The sequence below is a fragment of the Chlorocebus sabaeus genome, chromosome 11, assembly GCF_047675955.1.
Source record: "Chlorocebus sabaeus isolate Y175 chromosome 11, mChlSab1.0.hap1, whole genome shotgun sequence".
In the NCBI taxonomy this organism is placed as follows: Eukaryota; Metazoa; Chordata; class Mammalia; order Primates; family Cercopithecidae; genus Chlorocebus; species Chlorocebus sabaeus.
The window spans coordinates 76,231,664-76,252,724 of NC_132914.1; the positions used below are offsets into that span (position 1 = coordinate 76,231,664).

The window sequence follows — 21,061 nt, forward strand, 5'->3', positions numbered from 1 at the left end:
GTCACAATTCAATTACAAGTCCATTTAATTCTAATGACTTACTTAAATCTACTACATCATCTTGCTGATCCATTTTGCCTGGCAAACTACAGAGAGTAGTTTCCTTCTTCACATTTTTAGCATTTCAAAAGATGTATGTCAAACATTTCTGCTATATCGCTTATATCAGATAAGTCAGAATAAAAACATTGATGAGATGTCACCTATTTACTTACAGTGTCTCAGCCTGAACCCAGGAGCATTATTCAAAAACTCAGGAATGTGTGTTAATTTCACACTACATCCTTTTGATATGATGTTGGAGAAAGTACTTATTCCTTCTGTATCCTACAGATACATATAAAACATACCAAAACGTTAATATTCATAAAAGCATTTTCTTGCCAAAAATAGACAAGTTCAAGAGAAATCATTGTTGATTTCTGAGTTACATGTAAAGTCAATATATGCTTCTAAACTCTTTTTAACTTTTCCAATGTGTTACAGTTTTTAACAATCTGTTTTTCAAAACTAAATACCAGAGATCCATAAAATATTAGATAATATTTGAGCTTAAACTGTTGAAGGCAACAGCATAATTTTATTTCCTTATGTCAGAGTAGAGGATCGCATCTCAGTCAGCCTACCACAATGATGATATATTTTCTGAATTGTTTTTACCCACACATCTTATACTCAATTTAACAAATATTTATTAAGTACATAGCTGGCAAGGTAACAATATGGAGGAGATGAAAAAGACTAAGATATCATTTGTGCCCCTGAGGAATTAATAATCTGATGGCAAAAGCTGACATATATACAATCAACTGTAGTATGTGAAAGAATAAAGTAAGTCCTTTAATAGCAATATAAAGTGCTCTGCTAGTATTGAGAGAGGAAGGCTAGAGGGCAGAGCAATGTGGAGCTTGGATTGAAGTGGCAGGATATTAAAGGCAAGACATCAGTTACGAAGCTAAAGCACATATAGGCAATAACATGATAACGGCCTGAATTAGTCAGTGGACTGACAGAATAGAAGGAAAAGGAATACCAGGGGCATTTCACTGGAAGAATCAATAGTATGTGACAATCAGATGTGAGAGTGGAAATTAGGAGGAGTCAAAGATGAATTCAAGTTTTCTTATCAGATACTGGACTAGGAAACACAAAATTAGAAAGCTGTGGGAGAAGCATATGACATTTCATTTGAGGTTTGTGGGTTTAATATACCAGCAAGCCATCTATGAGCAGATAGCCATCAGTGGGAAATTTGAGTCTGCAAAGATATACAGCACAGCAGTAATTGGAGTACACAGAAGATTATAGAAATAGGAAAGTGCTGAGGATAAAAACTTGGGGGAAATTAAACACAGATATGATAAAGGAAGAGTAAGCAGAAAAATACACTGAAGTAGAACACAAAACTAGAAAAATCAAAATGTGTATGCATTGACACGGAACCCAAATTTTGAAACAAAGAGTAAAGAGAAGCTCAACAATATTAACAATGTAGAGAAGTTCAGAATTGAGAATGAGGTATGGGATTTGACAACCAGGACTTTTATGATGACTTTAGTAGGATGAAATGGGGAACCTGGATAACTAAAGATTACATATCTATATATGGAAGTAAATGCATAAAAATTTACTATGAAAATTTAATTGTAAATAGTAAAAAGATGTGTATATGGTTAAATAGGATGCAGTGTGGAATTAGTATTTTGACTCAGTATGGAGAAAATTGAACATACTTGTGAACTAGTAGGGAACAGCAATCGAGAAAAATGTAGCAAAGGATTCTTAACCCAAAATCAAGGATTAGGAATCTATTAGGTTGTTTTTGATCTCCTGCAAGCATAAGTAATATACTGAATGTACATGTAGTTTTATTGGAAGCATCATCACATTCTTGTAAAGATTCATACACCTCTTTAGCTCCCACCACCCCCAAAAGGAAACTTTGGAATCTCCGAAATATACAGACAAAATATTTTATGAGCAATGCCCAAGAGAACAAGATGAAATGCATTTGAGAGGATGTATAGGGAAGATCAAATGCAAAGCTCTGGATAAAAACACATCTTGGTTGGGATTCAGGAATGACCAATGTGGCAAGAGCAGTTTGAGGAGGACAGAGAATGGTAAATAAGGCCAGCAGAGCCTTTATGGACCATAGCAGGCGATCAGGAGAGGAATAAGTCAAGTTGGGATCCAAAGGAGTAGCTTGGATTGGAAGGAGTAGCTTGGATTGGAAGGAGTAATATGACTTATTCCAGAAACTTGATTTGACTGTGATATAATGAGCGGAGTGTGGTGAGATGAAGTAGGAGAAGTCAGCAGGACCCAGGAAATAAAGGGCATTATAAACATAAGCTATTATCAGAGCAAAGGTGAGCCACTGAAGATTTTAAATGGGGAGGTGACATGCTTTATCAGTCTTGCATTTTGAGTATTGCATTTTCACTGGGTACATTATGGAAAATGCCTTGGCAGACTATCAAGATTGTCTTCAGGGAGAAAAATTCCAAGTAATGGCCCAGGATTCAATGTCTATTGCTCTTTCTACTAGTACTTTCTTTCCTAATAATGGGAATGGTTATGTACTCAAGTATATTAGGAAAATTAATCTGAAACCGGTGTTTAGGATGAAGGGGAAGTAGAAGATATTCAGGAGTTTGTTACAGTATCTAAGTATAATGTGATAAAGATCTCAGTCAGTCCACTCAATGTATTAATGATGGAAATTGAGAAAAAAGGTGAGTTGCTGCTAGAGACATAAAAGAAAGAATTGATCGACTAGTGCCTGATTACAGAAAGAGAGGAAAAAGTCAAAGATGACCTCATGTGGCATTAATGACTAAAGATATTGTCATTTGTTTTTGTGGGCCTGGCCCATTGCAAACCTCCAGTAAACCCTACTTAAAGTGAATTAATGAACACAGGACCAAATGAGAAAGAAAGAAAACAAGGTTATGGGAATTGGTTTTAGTTTTAGGCATCTTAAGTTTGAATAGAATGGGTAAAGACAGTTGCCTAAATTGTAAAAGGTTATCAGTATATTAGTTTCATTTTACATTCTGGACTAACTCAGTAGTATTATAAACATGAGTCAATTTAACTAGGTGCACCTGTCTTGCAACAATACACAGAAAAAAAAATGACAGAGACGTATTTAAGAGTAAGGGCTTGAAGCATGATAGCCAGGGTTCAAATCTCAGCTCAACTTCCTGTAAGTGTGACCTTGAGAAAAGTACATAATCGTGATATTCCTATTATCTTCTTCAGAGGATAGCAAAGATGTGATAAATAATCCACTACCACTAGCCTTTAGCAAATACACTATAAATCTGAGGCTTGCAGATCAAAGACATCATTGAGTAACTTAATTACCCAAGATTCTCAACCAAAAAATAAACCCAATATGGCTTATTATGTGCTACACATTTTAATTGGATTAATTACCCAATCCTCATAACAGCAATGTTGGAGATTTACTATTATACCCGTTGTTTTAGTTCGTTTTCTAGATGATTAAATAAAGAATTATAGCTAGGTGGGCGGATCACCTGAGGTCAAGAGCTCGAGATCAGCCTGGCCAACATGGTGAAACTCCATCTCTACTAAAGAAAAAAAAAAATACAAAAAAGGTTAGCAGGGTGTGGTGACGCACACTTATGATCCCAGCTACTCGGGAGGCTGAGGCAGGAGAATTGCTTGAACCTAGGTGGTGGAGGTTGTAGTGAGTTGAGATCACGCCACTGCACTCCATCCAGTCTGGGCAACAGAGTGAGACTATGTCTAAAAAAAAAAAAAAAAGAAAGAAAGAAAGAAAAAGAATTATAACTAGGAGGTGCTAGAGCCTGGATTTGAACTCAAAACTGTCTGAAAAAAGAAGCCAATGACAACCAAGAACTAATGACTTTTAATAAATCAATTAATTTTTTGAAATTGACAATTTTTAAAAGATTAATCTAGTCATTTACTGTAAATATCACTCAAAAGATTATTTTCATATAAGATTCCATTCATTGTTTCTTAAATGGACTTTGTAGTAAAATGATAATAATTATATATAATAATATAAATGTTTCAAACTATTTAAAAGTTTAAATATATTAAATAGCATAAATATTATTAATTATGCTTCATAGAAAAACTTATTAAAAGACACCTTTTGAAACAAGAAACTAAAAATATTCTAAGAACATGTCAATGTTCTTCTGGTTATAAAGTCTCCTTTCTCTAGATTTCTAAAACTTGCCTACAAAATATTGCTCTTTTTAGCTCCCCTCTCCAGTCACACATGTCAGAAAGTCTGCTGTGCTTGGAGCAACTGAATCCTGTGCAGAGTAAACTTTTAATTTCTTGGCTTGTTCAATCCACGAATTATTGTTAAATGGAAGCTTGTGACTGACAGTTACTCTGACTTTAGTTTCCTAAAGTGTGAGTGTGTGTGTGTGTGTGTGTGTGTACACGTATGTCTATAGCGAGGGAGAGAGATTTTTCGTGCTTTTTTGCTTTTCCCAAATTTATTCTCCCAAAGATTTTTCCTGCACTTCAGACCAGAGTTTGCCTAAATTGCCACAGTGGTCACCTGTTTCTATTATTGCTGCTATTCATCATCTAGTAACCAATATACATTCTTCACTGTTCAATAGATCATGTGTGTTAAAAATTTTCTCTCATGATGACCACTTTTAGCAAATCTCTAGACTAGATTCATTTCTTAACCAAATTTATCTTATAAAGGTGTCCAAACTTCTTTTGAACAATTTTGAAATCAAATTTGAAAAATAAATTTACAAAAGATAAAAGAAATACATTCATCTTTTCTCACTAAGGACTAGAGAAAGTGAAGGCAATTCAGTTGAACAAAAACAGGTTGTTAAAATTCACAGCATAGTCTGTGTTGAGATTTTAGAAATAATAAAAAAATGAGAGTAGATGCATTTTTCCATGGATTAAATCAGACAAGAGAGCTAAGCTTTTCAAATTCACTTTTCTAAACAATTCACAAAGAAAAATTATATAAAGTTTCTTGTGTCTTTCATTTCACATTGAATAATATGGTAAACAGTTTTTCCCAACATTTTTGATTAAAAAAACAAACAAATTTTACTTTTAATAATGAAGCTGAAACGTTTTTCTAAGTATTTTGTGCTATTTTAACTTTATGATTCTAGAGGCAAATAAAGTCTTACAATGCCTTGACTTGGACTATATATTATAGCAGAGGCAATGTATAATGAAAAGGGCACTTTTCACTGACTCGACTGAGAATCAATAGATATGAATAATACTTCACCTATGCTGCTAATAAGCTGTGAGACTTTGGGCAAGTAAATTCAATTTCTGAACACTGTTTTCAAGGAAGGGAATCATTGACCCCTTTTAAGAGTCTGGTGACAATGCGTAAACATATATAATTTTAAAAAATATTTCAGGAGATTTGCAGACTTCTAGGAATTAAAGTTCCTATTAATGGGTAATTAAATGAAGAAATACATAATCCTAATGTCTGTTTTACATTCTGTTTTTAATACAATTTGTAATTATTTAATTGTAAATTATTTCTTAAACTAAGAACAAACACTTGAACGGTGTAGGTGAAAGCCTCGCTCTTATATTTTCTCCCCCATTTGCTGCCTTTGCCCTTTTAAACCGAGATTCTTCTTATGTAAATATCATGTAAGATATCTTGCCACAAAGAACATTTCAGTGTAATTATTCCTTAAATATTCATGTCTCAGGTAATTAACTGGTATACCATCTGTGATTTGCTTTTACATAAGGTCAAAAACCTAAGGTAATGCATCATAAACTAATCATTTATATTTTCTTTGCCAAGGTTCACTGAATCTTTTAACCTACATTGACTACGAGAAAGTTAATTTTGCATATTAAAATAATATTCAAATTAGACTTTTAAAAGTTATAGTATGGGAAAAAATGAACACACGTAAGTTAAAATTAAGGTTGCAATAAGCAAATAACTTGGCAGCTTTTCTTAGCAGAAACATATATATATATATGAGGCACATTTCTCTAAATTATTTAAGTTGGTATATTAAACCAATTTATATCTAATCCAGTGAAATTTATGGCACATATGTTCATTAGGAGAAAATAATTGATAAATTAAGAAACACTTCACTGTGAAAAATCTATTAATATTCCTAACTCATTCGATTTTTTTCTTTCACTTTTGAATTTTTATGAACTTATTTCTATGCCATAACAGTATAATATTGATAAGTGTAAAATACATACATTTGGCTTAAGTTAGATTCCCACTAGTCTCCTTAAGAAATAAAGGGTGCCAGATAGTCCACTATCTGCATTTATCTCTAAATTGATAATAACTAAAGGATTCAGAATTTTATGTAAACATCAAGAGAATGTGCTTAAAATAATTGAAACTTACTCTACGATAATCGAACTTAAGGTCTCAGAGAAATATGTTAGTTAGGATAAATGTATTTTGCTTTCCCATTAGCCTCTTTACCTTCTATTTTTCATCAGTTTGCTTTGCCCAATCAGGTTTTATTTACACCTTTTTAATAAGCTACAACAATTCTAACGACTGTTTCTTCTAACTTTATTTTTTAATTCACAAGAAAAATTGTATGTATTTACATACACAACATGATATTTGAAGTCTGTGTACATTGTGAAATGACTAACACTAGCTAACGTACGCATTACCTCACGTAATTACCATTTTTGTGGTAAGAACACTTTACATCCACTCTTAGTATTTTTATGACTACCTCATATTACTAACTATAGTCACCATGTTGTACAGTAGATTTCAGTTCCTTCTAACTGAAATTTTGTGTCCTTTGGCCAACATCTCCCCAGCCCAACTTCCAACCACCCCAGGCCCTGATAACCACCATTCTATGGAGGCTTCTCAAAAAAATTAGAAATAAAACTACCTTATGATCCAGCAATCCCATTACTGGGTATATATCCAAAGAAAATGAAAACGGTATGTCGAAGCGGTATCTCCATTCCCCTACATTTGCAGTATTCATAGCTAATGTATGGAATCAACCTAAAGAATGTTTTCAATGACAAATAACCAGGAACACATTTTATTAATCTCATATGCTCCAACTTACTACGCAAGTTGACCTTGTATAAAAGTAACTTTACAAGAACATTAGCACTAAATAATTCCTAATATCTTGGAGATAATTTTCAAAACAATACATTTGTTTACTCACTCAAGATGTATTTACTGAGTTACTACTGTTCTATGCCAAGTGATGTTCTACATCCTAGACATGCAGCAAAAACCAAACTGAAAAAAAAAAAATTCTTGTAGATTTTCAAAGCAACTATAGTAGAGAGAAAAAGCATGTGCAGTCATGTCTTACTTAATGACAGGGACTTGTTGTGAGAAATGCATCATTAGGTATTTTGTCATTGGGTGAACATCATAGAGTGTATTTACACAAACCTAGATGATATAGGCTAACTACACATGTCAGTTAGATGGTATAGCCTATTGCTCCTAAGCTCCAAACCAGTACAACATGTTACTGCACTGAATACTGTAGACAATTGTAACACAATGGTATTGGTGTATTGAAACATAGTACAGTAAAAATATGGTATGCTAAGCTTATGAGACCATCATCATTAACTGAAATTTTATTATTTGGTGCATAGCTATGTTAGATAATGATCAGTACTATGAAGAAAAATATAGCATTACTTATAAATTAAGAAAACAGATCAATCTACTAAATATCAGGTCTTCCAAAAATTATTTTTTAAACCAATATAATAATTACTCCTGAGAATAGGTACAAGAATTTTTTTAATCATGATAAATCTTATCTCCTACCCCTCTTCATTCCTGCCTCCACCTCAATCCATTCTTCAAAGAGCGACTAAAGAAATTAGATCCTCCAGAGGCTTCTCATGACCCCCCTCACATAGACCCCTCAGCACAAACTGACCCATGCTCGCCTCCAGCTTCATCATCCTCTGTGTTTCTCTAAACTCACTATATTCAAGCCGTAGTAACTTTTTATTTTTTTAAATCTGTCAAACATATAAAGTTCCTTCCTGCCTTAGGTCTTCTCACACATATCGTTCCCATGTTGGGCTCAGTCCCCACCTCCCTCATCCCACCCCACCCCCAAACCCAGCTAACTCCTGCTCACTTTTTAATACCTAAGTGTGATTTCTGCATGGAAGCCAAGTCTCCATGAGGTTCCCCTGTTTACACTCTTCAAGAGTCTTTACCTATCCTTTGGGAACTTATTACTATTTAAATTATGTAAACACTTATGTTATACTCTGTGTATTTATCAAATACCCCTCCTTGGATTGCAAGTTCTGTGGGATGAGGTGAGAGGAGGCAGTTGTTTCTCTCCTTGGCCGGTGTACTTTCACTGCTTTGCACCCTGCCTGGCATAGACTAGGCATTTAGAAAATTGTTCCTGAGAGAATTAAAGAATAAATTTCATCAAAAGTGTCTTCAATTTACAACATGTAGTTTTATGCAACACTTGGCAAAGTGGGTTCTTGTGGGAGCTGGTAATATCCTTTAAACCATGGGACTGAGAAAATGATTCTAGTTGAATCTGTGTTATTTAATCTGTGTTTTTTTAATCTATGGGGCTCTTGCCCCAGACTCTGTTGGAAGGCTGCTGTGCTTGCTTGTAAGCTCATAGTCCCAATGACAGATGGTTTTTAATCTTTGCTATTTGGCTTCTAGAATGGGTATGTATTACTAACTCATGCATTTTCTCTAACGTGGAATCTGATTCTGGTGGCCATTCCCTCTGAGGAATAAGATACTTTCTGGAACTTGTAGCCATGGGAGAAAGGTTTCAAACACTTTCAGTGAGTTGAGGGGAAGCCACTTTATGCTTGGAATCATTGTTTAAAAAAATTTAATTATGAAAAATCACAAATGGGTAAAACCATTAAATAATCCCAGATACCAATAGCTCAGGGCATTATTGTTTAATCACCTCATGCTCGGTATTCTAAAGGACATACACATAGAAGGCAAACACACAGTGTTGGTGATGTTTTCTGTGTTTTTTAGAGTGAGAAATTAGAATTATTTTTGAGGATGGGAAGAATCTTTCCTCACTGACTAGCATATCCCAAATTTACACCATGACACTTACCAATTTATAAAAATATTTTATTTCCATATGTGTCACCCCTACTTTTTTAGAGGCAGGAACTTGTCTTTTCTCTTTTTTATCCCCATAACCTGGCCAAAAAGAAAAAAAAAAAGTTTTAAATAGATGATTAATATTCATTAAACAAATCACAGGTAGTAAAGAAGTATCAAAAGCAACCTGAGCTGGAGTCAACTATTTCTTGTCTGTATCAGCCAGGCAAAATGTTGCTCAGAAGCCACTCAGGGAATAAAACTCTCTTGTGAAGAATCTGTTCCTTTAAACTAAGGACTTAAGTTTTCCCAAACCCTGTACATTCCCTTGTTTTTCTATATGGATTTATGCCAGAATGATTCCAATCCACTGGTTGGCAAAGAGAATGGTTTAATAACTGCAGAGGAAATATAAAATTCTATTCAGAATATAATAAAAGCTGTAGGAGATTATGTATTCATTTATCTTGTAGTAGGAAAATTCAGATCTTCATATAACAGAGTGTTGCCATGTCAGCTTCCTCTGGAGAGTTGAAAACTGAACTGTAAAGACAGCAGAATGATGTGATTTGTATTGGAGTCACTGGAATCGACAAAACCTAAATTTTTAAAAAAGGTATTTATTTCAGTTGACAAATGACATTTTATAAACTAGTGGTATACAATATGATTTTAATATATGTTCTACTATGCAAAGCCTCAATTCTTAATTGGTCTACAGGATTCAGCTGATAATGTGAATTCTGTCTACCTATGTTTTTATATCTGTGAAAGAATTATGCTACTTTATAACTCAGTTTTTTTGAGATTCCATATTCTAAAATTATTACTTTCAACCATCAAATATAAGACAGTAGAAATATGGGGCAAATTTTTTTGCAGTTTTATATCAAAAAAGTAGATAAATGCAATAGGGAGTGCATTAAAGAGAACAAAAAAAATTTTTTTAAAGAAAGAATGGGGAAAAAAGAAGAGAAAAAATGTAAAAGAAAGGAGAGAGGAAGGGAGCCCAAAGGGGCAAAGAAAGTGAGGAAGGAAGGGAATATTAAAGTATTTGATTGAGCTTCCCTACCACTCAAATGCTTTTGTATGTGCAGTATTTCAAAGTTCTTCCTAGGTAAATAGCAATGTCTTTCCTTTTTATTAGCACTGCTGCAGCTGCTGTTGCTCACAAAGAGATTCACAAATCAAAATAGACTCAGTTAGCTTTTCAATAATTCTGAAAAGGTAGGAGAACATTGCCAGAAAAGGATAGCACTCCAGTATCCTAACATGGAGTCTTGTTAGCAAAACAAAGTGTGAATTGCTTAGATAATTCCCTGCTGTTGGTAATTCCACTGGGTGCCTTCTGTGGCAGCACAGGCTATTTCTCCTCTATAGACCAATGCCATTGAGCAGGAGATGTCAGAATAATATGAAAAAGTTGCTCTTTTGAAATGTTTATTCTTCTAGTTTTTTTTAAATGTCAGCATGATTCATACCTATTGGTTCTTAGCCTCGAGCACCCAGCGCAACCAGGTATTGAGGAAGCTAGAGCAGGACGTGAATAATGAATGGGCTGAATAAGCAGAAGTCTATACTCAGTCAATAAGCAGAAGTCTATACCCAGTCAATGTGCAGAGTTGCAGGTTAGCATTTTCACAGATTCTTTCTATTATTCTCTCTCTCTCAAGGGAAAACAGGAAAACTAGCAAGAGAACTAGCAAGAGCTTGAACAAACGCCTGGACTCAGATTGGAAGACTACTCATTTGTCTACTCCCTCATTCCTGGAAATCGCACTGAAACCGTCTGATTAAGGTATTTGGAAAAAACAAATTTCTGACACATTTCGTTGATGATCAGCCTCCGTTATCCATCCATATCTTTTTATATGTGGCGGTGGGGCAGGGGGGCTAGTATTTGTGCTGAAGATTGAAGAACTGTATCTCTTTAAAAGTTTTTGTGATATTAAGGGGAAATTAGTATTTGTCACATCTTCTAAAATTATTACTATTATTAATGTTTTTGAAATGCTAGTTTCACTGGTGGCACACTGGCTCCTTGTATAACATGTTTGCTTTCTCCCACTGTCATTTTTTACTCTATCAAATCCAAAGCTGTCATGGTTCATTATCTGTAGATGATCTTGAGCAGCCTTGCATTCTAAAAGAATATGCCATGGCATCTGCCTCTGTGCTTTTGTGACCTGCTGCAGAGATGATATTTTAGCACGAGTCTTGGGTGAGGGGCTAGAGGGGAGAGCAGAATTTGTCTCAGACTGATGTTTCTTTGTACCATGCTGTGTCTCATTCTTTCCTATATGGCTAATTCAACAGTGAAGTACATATATCACACTGTGACTATTACATATGTTAGAGTATATAATTGGGGTTGTAAAGTATCTGTCTGAATGTCTTCACTAATGAATTCCGTCAAATTCAATTATCATTCTTAGATTCTTCATTAACCAATCAAATTACTCCTTTGGTCTAAGTCATTTCTAACACACTTTTATTAGACATACACACAATTCTATGAAGTAAATGTGAGGTGATTAGATTATCTCATGATCTTTATTTGGAGTCCTATGCTCCTGAAGTTTGGATTTCTAAAGAATAACCTTTCACATTACTTCCACTGTATACAGGAGAAATAATGCTACAGTGTGAAGCTCTAAGACTCTATTTTACTACTTATATCTTAGAATTTCTTTTTCCTGAGGAAGTTTGCTACAGTGGATCACCAATACAAAAATACATAGAAACATACCGACTATATATTCCTATTAAATTAACCTACTTATTAAATAGATGTATCTATAGGCTTATACTATACTGAATCATAATGTTCTTCACCTTTTAGGAATAAATTATTTCAGTACTAGAACTTTCTCCTATCTCTTACAGTAAGATACCACAGCATAGGATCACAGTTGTTATTGTGGAAACATTTTTTTCAAATTATCACTATTTCTTTACATGGATTTCTTCTTAAACAAAGTGGTTCTGGAAATGCATATACCCAGTATTTATAGTACTTTAGTTTTCTAGGAAATAATTGCTACAGTACTAATTTACATTGGATATTTTAATCATTTTACAATGAAGGGCAGGTGCCTAATATCCTTGCAGTATGATTCTTACCATACAGATCTGAAAATATTTCCATTTTGTTTTCTTCTACATTAATGTCTTTTAGGAACATTTTCATCTTCTGTCCTACAACTATTTTGAGAAACATCTCAAAATGTGGTCTAAAACCAACCTACAAAAATATATGTTCTGGGTCCCATGCCAGACTTAAGTCAGAATCTTTGAGAGTAGGCCCTAGGACCAGCATTTAAAATATACATATTAGGTGATTATAATGTACTCCAATGTGTAATAACCACTGCTCTACAAAATGAGAGAAAGGAAACAACTGATAGAAAAGCATTGTAAAACTAGATGTATAACTGATAACAAAAATAAAAACACCAAAATCAAGTTAAATTTGGATTTTAAATTTTTCTACATGTTTTTATTACTTGCTGCACAAAGCATTCTAGGTTGTTTATTTTGCCTTTAATATCAGTCTTAAATATTTTAAATTAAAATTTTTAATATTTAGTGTTAATTAAGGATATGGATGTCTGTTATTTAAAAGCATTTTCCAAGTTGCCAAATAATGAATAATATTTATAATGGTAAAAGGTATTACATTTATAATTTGTGTAATTCATTCATATTTTCATATTTGAATCTTTAGTTTTACAAAGCTTTGTAAATAACAAGTCTATATTCAATATTTTATATGTATTTAAGTATATAATAAACACCACTTTTTAAAGAATTTCAACATATCTTTTTGTTGTTATATACTTTACATATTAAAGTATATAATAAACACCACTTTTTAAAGAATTTCAACATATCTTTTTGTTGTTATATACTTTACATATTAAAGTATATAATAAACACCACTTTTTAAAGAATTTCAACCCATCTTTTTGTTATGGTTTCCATTTAAATGAATTACTTGAGTGTCTTACTTTCAGAAGATGCTTTATTAATACAACTAAATTGAATTCTTTGGGCTGAGATTTTTCCATTTTTTCATAAATGAATATTTCCATATTATCTAATCTTAATAAGAATATTTTCTCAGTATGACAAGTAAGGCATGTTTGCCAATTTAATATACCAAACTCTAAAGTAAGTATACACTCAAACGAGAGTTAGGGGACAAAGAACTGTCTTCTGAACCATGAAAAGACAGAATGTCATGATTACCTCAGGCACTGAAAGACAGCAAAAATCTACATTAGTTCTAGTAGAAAGACTACAGAGAATGTTTGACCCATAAAATTAATTTTTGCTTCCTACACAGCCGACTCCATGGAGACAAGGGCTAAAAAGTGACAATGGTCAAAATCTTAAGTTTGTAGGTTAACTTACTTTGTAAACTAAATATGTCCTGAAAAGACTGGAATAGTTTAAATTGTTTCTGCATTCATAAGAATCATTTTATATATCAAAAATTCTTTTGTTTTCATCTAGTTTTAAAGATTGTTTTTAGATTATGGACAGGCACTACTTTAATTCGGTTGTGTTTCAAAAGTTTCATTTAGAAGTTAAATATTTGGAACTCAAAACTTATTTTCAAATATAAAGAATGCTATAAATGACATTTCTTGCCCAGATTCAATTTTATGAAATCCACAACATTTTAGTAAAATTACAAAAGTTATAAAACTAGGAACTGAAGGGAAGAATCATTGAAAACAATACTATATGATCCTCAAAATTAAACCCATTAAACCAAAAATATTAAATTATATATTTCCTTTGAATATCAATGCTAAAGGAAAATAAATTTGCTTATAAATAAGTGAGAAATTAAAAGAGGGTAGGATACTTTTCTAAAACACAGAGAAACTGGGATGATAGCATGAGCAGTATTCCTCTGAGCAGGGGAGAGGGAGATGGAGGGGAGAGATGCTGGGTAGATTTAGATAATGAAAGGCAAAAGGATCTCAAGTATGAGTGGCCAACAGCATTGAACTAGCTATTAAATAGAAAATTTGCTCATAAATGGTATATTTATAATCCAGAAGAACAGGTGTATTCAATTTTTCTTTTCCTTTTGAGACAGAGTTTTGCTCACGTTGCCCAGGCTAGAGTGCAGTGGTGTGATCCTGGCTCACTGCAACCTCCACCTCCTGGGTTCAAATGATTCTCCTGCCTCAGCCTCCTGAGTAGCTGGGATTACAGGCATGAGCCACCACACCCAGCTAATTTTGTACTTTTAGTAGAGATGGAGTTTATCCATGTTGGCCAGGCTGGTCAAAAACTCCTGACCTCAGGTGATCCACTGCCTCGACCTCCTAAAGTTCTGAGATTACAGGCGTGAGTCACCATGACTGGCCTTAATTCTTTTAAAATGAATAGATAACTATGCTGTTACACATCCATTTAGAAAGCAGCTGTGTAGAGGAAATGGTAAGGAGAGATAGTGAGCATGCATGCTAACTCAGTGGGTGCCGACTAATGGAGTGAAGGGACAGCCTTCCACCAACAGCTTTTTCTGAGTGGATTAACTCCTTACTCAAGGTTTTATTGAGCTCCACTTTCTAAGGAATTCTACCCTTCATTTCTTTCAAAAAATTCAGCATCAAGTGAACCAAATTTACCAATTTGCTGCCTTTGTGTGCACAGTTGTTCATTTAATTTATGAAATATTTATTGAATACCTACTATGTAGTCAACACTATGCAATTTTTGTTACCTTTAGCCCAGACATTAGGACACAAATAATATTTTGTTATATTTGAATTTTAGTATTTTGTGTTTTACCATTTCTCCTTTATTTTCTGTTTCTTAAATTTGGTTAGTTGAAGGGAACAGGTGGCATCCATGCCTAGGGATGGAGGGCTAGGAGTGTGGATAACCCAGAGAAGAAGGTGCAAAAAAAGGAGGTATCTGTCTTGTTCCTCTATTCTTCTGATTTTAAGGATGTCTTAGCAGTCCTAAGTAGAGCCCCTATCACTTCCATTTAACCTTAAAAACAATTTTTAGAGATGGAAAAAAAATAGAACTATTTGCTCATGATAAAAATTCTCCATTCAAAGTGAAGAAAAACTAATACATTCAAATTGAAGACCTGTAATATATAGCTCTTTTTGGGCTGATAGATCTCACTACTAGGCTAATCTGTGATTTAAGAAGCAAGAAGTTAGAAAGGCATCCTGGAAAAACTGCCCATAATTCTTCATCAACTGTAATTTTCAGTGAAATAAAAGTCTAAATCTCCATTACCAGTTAGTTTGAAGTACAGAAGGTCATCATGTAAGTTTCTAAAATCCCTTTTAACTCTAGAAATTCTACTGGAGAGATAGGTGAATAAGACTGGGAAAAAAGAGTGGTTCATCTTTTATTGAAGAAAGGTGTTTAGAGGAATTTTTCAGTATCAAGCCCTCATTTCCATTCCATTTTCAAGAAACAAGAGCAAAGGATGAGTTTTGGCAACATTCAAAGAAGTGTCTTAGGGCAGGAATGGTCAATGCCTGTGTTGAGTTACCTGAATCTCTATTTGGCACCTTCTGAAAGTTACTATAAAAACCTGGGCTTAAGAAGAGGATGATGGTAGTCTCGCAGCCTTGTGTGAATTTTTCAAATGGTTTTGTTACCCCAAACCATAGAAGTGATAGCTCAAAATTTATAACTGATGCTATGTCATCAGTTGTACTCACATATAAACTTGCTTGATAATATTTCCTACACTTAAGTTTCCAATCAATTTATTTTTGTCTCCTACACTTCCCTGATCCAACAAATCTTACCCATCATGCAGCCTGAGTTCATACCTTTGTTTATTCAATGATTTTATTAAGCATCTACAATGTCAGTTATTCTTCAGATCGTCTTGTCCAGGCCCCTGTCCTCATGGAGACTACCTTCTAGTACAGAGGTAGACTATTAACAAGGAACAAATATATAAATAATAAGACCCACCAAAATCTTGTTTATTCACTAACTTTAATCGTATTTTTTTCTAAATTTTCTTCCTCTAAGTTTTTTTTTTCAGTCAGTAATCATACGCTTCATTTTAGCCTCCTTGATTCTTACTGTTTTCAACATTGCACTGAAATTAATATAATACACTTATTTTAACTCTTTTAAGATTTTCCATCATCTTAAGTGGGAGGAACAAATAAATTCATAAATTAACATATTAGATAAGATGAATTGCCTAAGAAGTTTAATCCACATAGCCAGGCATAAGTAACACTAGAGTTGCTCCAGTGTGGCCATTATGAAATCAAATACCTCACAGCCCAGGCCTCAAAGGCATCTTTTGTTGTCATGAGATTTTTCTTAATTACATTTTCCAGTGATTAAGTGTCCCATTTCAACACATCGGAATGCATTTCCTGTATTAAGTTGTCAATGATCATAAACTATCTGGCAAGAACTTACTCCAGTTATCCAAACAACCTCCTCCAGGATCTCTAGCTTAACCATTCAACATTTACTATGTGTACTTGGCACAAAGATGGTATAAAGTTTTAGACACTAAATTGTTTATACATTTTTCTCACTATTCCAAGATATTAGAACAGGATATTCATTTACATGTGTACACATCTAAATGTCTGAATATACATGTTGAAATGCAATAGGTTACATCTGATGATGGTTCGAGAACTAGAAGGATAATCTTAAGGAACATAAAAATTTCGCATTTGAAGTTATTGCTAAGAAAAATAGCAGTGTTAAGAGTTTAGATAACTGCAAAAGTAAAGAATCAAGGCAGTGTGAAGTTTCTATATCTTAGGGAACTTAACTAGCTGTTGAAAGGGCACCTCTCTGATATCATTAAAATTTTAAAAATTTGATACATAAAGATGTGCCAGTAACAAGTTTTGTCCTTAGCAACATTCCATTAATGATACTATCCTTTTCATTCAATGAATCTGAGAATAATAGTTTTCAGACCTAAATATTTACAACCATGGTTTCATCAAAATACAGAGAACATATATTGTATTGAGTATGCCTTTAGGGCAAATCTTAATAGCATCTAGAGACAGACCAACTACCCAGAAAAATTACCAAGACAATTATTAAGAAATTTGTATAAATCCCTTTATTACATCTTAGATTTTAAAAATTCTCAAAACAATTCCAGCCTTTACATACCTGTGATGGATTTTTATTCCCTGGACAATTTATCAAGAAATTAAAAATTCAGAGCATCCTAGCAACACAGTGGTATATTTACCATTACAGTATGCCTGTTTTATTTATTTTTTGTGACACAAATACCCCAAAGTATTTTATTTATTAACCTATTGGCTGAACTATAATATACCTACAGAAAAGTGAATAAAACATGCATTTTATATAGCATTATGAGATTTTTTTCTCTTGTTTTTTGGTCATTTGATCTTGTAAATTATTATTTTTTAGTTGTTATGATGAGGATTTAATATCCACAATATACAAAGAAATCCTACAACTCAACAACAAAACCTAATTTGTCTATTTACAAATAAAAATTACAAATTAGTTTAGATAATTACAAATTAGAAAACAATGAAGAATAGAATTTAATTGAATGGAAAATATATTAAACATGTATATTCATGGAAGAAACACACATGAAGATGAATTATAATTTGCTATCAAATACACAGAAAATTAGATGGAGTTTTTGGTTCACAATAGCTGACTAGTTGACAATATGCTAATGTTAAAAATAAACATTCTTCTAAGGTATTTAAATAGAAACACAACAAAAATAATCTTGGGTACGATCACTTCATTAGAGACTTGGGTTCAAATTTAGGTCCCACAATAGAAAAAGAATTAACAGGAAGGTGGAAAGAGCAACAAAACCACAGTTATTTGTAGTTCGTGACACAATCTTGTAAGAAAAGAAATTCAAGATGCTAAAATGAGAAAAAAGAAAGAAGCATCAAGTGTGGATTTAAAGTGAATATATACCATTACAAGACACACTGTATACCAAGAACCAAAAAGAAACTTACTGAAATTGTAGGAAAGAACAACGAATGACATAATGCAATATTTTGAAAATAGAATGTTGACATTTCTTCTTGAATTCTTTTTATTTTTTTTTAATTTTTTTTTATTTTTTTTTTACACTACAATAGTTAATTTTATTTGTTCAAGAGCTCATATTGCAAGCATTAAACCAAGCATAGGCTTTGATTCTATGAGCCCAAATTCACATATTGAAGAAGATCAAAGCAAACTGCGATCCATGTACACAGATGAAAACTAAAGGCTCAGAGTTAATAACATTGTAGTTTTTAAATTTCTATAGCCTAGAGCCCAGTTGTCACGGGTCTTTTAGGTGTCCTTCTGGATGTCCCACAGGGTATCTGCACTTTTCTTGAGCTGAGCAACTTCATCATCCTTTAGCTTCTGGTTGATAACGCTGGTTAATCCTCGGGCATTGAGGATACACGGAAGGCTCAGGAAGACTTCATTCTCGATGCCATACATCCCCTTTACCATTGTTGACACGGGATGAATCCTGGATAGATTTTTCAACATGGATTCAATAAGATCAGCCACACTTAATCCAATAGCCCAGTTGGCATATCCTTTTAGCTTGATGACTTCATAGGCACTTTCAACCACCATCTTATGCACTTCCTTCCAATTTTCACTATCATTGTCCGTTCCCATTTCTGGATTCAATTCCTGGAGAGAAACACCTGCCACATTCACGCCACTCCATACAGCCACACTTGAGTCGCCATGTTCCCCCAAAATCCACCCATGGCAGCTGCTGGGATGAATGCCAAGTTTTTCAGCCATAAGGTATCGAAATCTAGCAGAATCCAGATTACATCCACTTCCAATCACGCGGTGTTTGGGTAATCCACTTAGTTTCCAGGTAACATACGTAAGAATGTCCACTGGGTTGGAAACCACAATTATGATGCAATCAGGACTGTACTTGACGATCTGAGGAATAATGAATTTGAAGACATTAACATTTCTCTGCACCAAATTGAGCCGACTCTCCCCTTCTTGCTGACGGACTCCTGCAGTTACTACTACAATCTTAGAATTGGCAGTCACAGAATAATCTTTATCTGCCACAATTTTAGGCGTCTGAAGAAATAAGCTCCCATGCTGCAGATCCATCATTTCTCCTTTAAGCTTATCTTCCAAAACATCCACAAGAGCAAGTTCATCAGCCAGAGACTTTCCCAGAATGCTGATAGCACACGCCATACCAACTTGTCCAACACCCACTACAGTGATCTTATTGTTTGGGACTGTTGTCTCTTCTTCCGCAACTGGTGCAATGAGTTTTTCCTTAAGAGTTGCCATTTTGCACAGGAGGGAGAAGGCGCTGGAGACCTCAGTAACAGCAGTGCGGAGAAGACAATGTGAGCTGCGTGCGTCTCTTGAATTCTTTTTAAAAGGCAGCTATTTATCTTTTGTGAAAAATCGTAATACAGTTCCGTTTAAAAACGAAGACATACTCTACTATATTACCTCCCAATTCTCACATATTTATGGATAAGTATTAAAACTATACTTAGTATAATAAACCTAAATTTCTGAAATATGAACACTCACAATTTTCTAGGTGATAAGTTATTATATGATTTTGTTATTTAACTGTAAGCAAGGGAAAAATCTAAGAAAGAAGAATATATTCTTTCCAAAATGACTGCCCTTCAAGATGGCACTTGAATACATAGAATAATCAGATTGATCATTTGGGGTTAGTGGTTGTTTTTGTGTTACATAGAAGTAGAAATGACCACTATCTGATGGCATCCAAGAAAGTACCTCTCCGGTGACAGAACCGTCACCCTGATCACCATTGCTCATGAACCCCCTTCATGTTAATGGGCACATTCCAAGTAGAAGACATGATAACACATTCTTTATGTTCTTTTAGGACTGTTAATTCTAAAACTGTTGGGACTTCTTATATACTGCTGGTTAACTTCTGAGTATAAATGTAAGGAAATTCTATTTCATAATTTAGTGTCTTGAATAGGACTTTATAAATTGGTTTATGATCAGTATGCTTCAAGTTTATTTTGGATACCAGATGTTCCCTTTATTTAATCTACTTAAATCAGCAAAAGAAGTAATTTCAAACAGTATTCATCCAATAGACTGTAGTTAGGAAAATGTACATTAATCTATTTTTATTTACCAACAACTTTGTCCTTTTCTGTAGAAAAGCACTTTGAAGAAGGGAAAAATAAAAACAGAAGGAAAGAGAAATTATATATAACTATAAAAATTATATGCAGCTTTGCCTGCTTTTTATGTAACCTAGTATTCAAAACTTATCTGGTTTTATCATATTCCATTATGTTATGGACACACAGGCCAGTATTTTCCCACCAGTTTCTCCTAACTAAGAAGAACATTCAAACTGAAAATCTAAGTTTGTGTTTTTCTACTGAAAGAAATGTCGCTGGTGAATAAGGAAGATGATTTATGTGCATAAAACTGACCTTATAAAAATAATCTCTGTGTTCATCATAAAGTTGAATTTTATTGCTATGTAACATTTGTTCCAATTTCTTTTTGTATATCTCTGATAAACCATTAGTTTGTTGATCTCTGATGCCTTAGAACATATGACAGTTTAAAAAACATCTATTGTGTTTTCCCCAAAATTCTTTCATTAGTCGGTAGTTTTGTTTTGTTTTTTGTTTTTTTTTATGAAACAGTGACAACAATTTCTTTCCTGGTTACAATTTTTGCAGTCAGTGTTTTAGCTAACATACTGTACTAACTGAAAATTATCTTTAATTTAATTATAAATTAAATATATTTATTAATTAACAATTATATCTCCAAAGTAAAGATTTTTTGGTTTCTAATGCTAGCAATTCTTGTTTATATTTAATGAAATTCACATTTCACCTGACAGGGGAAAAATATTTTTCCCCATTAAGAAAG

General features: G+C 33.6%; 1 protein-coding gene and 1 pseudogene across 5 annotated transcripts in view; one reads left to right on the forward strand and one right to left on the reverse strand.

Moving 5' to 3' along the window:
* SYT1 (synaptotagmin 1) overlaps positions 1-21,061 on the forward strand; it is a 592,766-nt gene that overhangs the window by 101,520 nt on the left and 470,185 nt on the right. For all 5 annotated transcript variants that reach the window (XM_037987655.2, XM_008004112.3, XM_037987647.2 and 2 more), the window contains exon 2: positions 10,801-10,925. The gene's annotated coding sequence lies outside the window, so the exon portion shown is untranslated. The remainder of the gene's footprint in view (positions 1-10,800; positions 10,926-21,061) is intronic.
* LOC119620287 (L-lactate dehydrogenase B chain pseudogene) lies at positions 18,216-19,546 on the reverse strand (annotated as a pseudogene).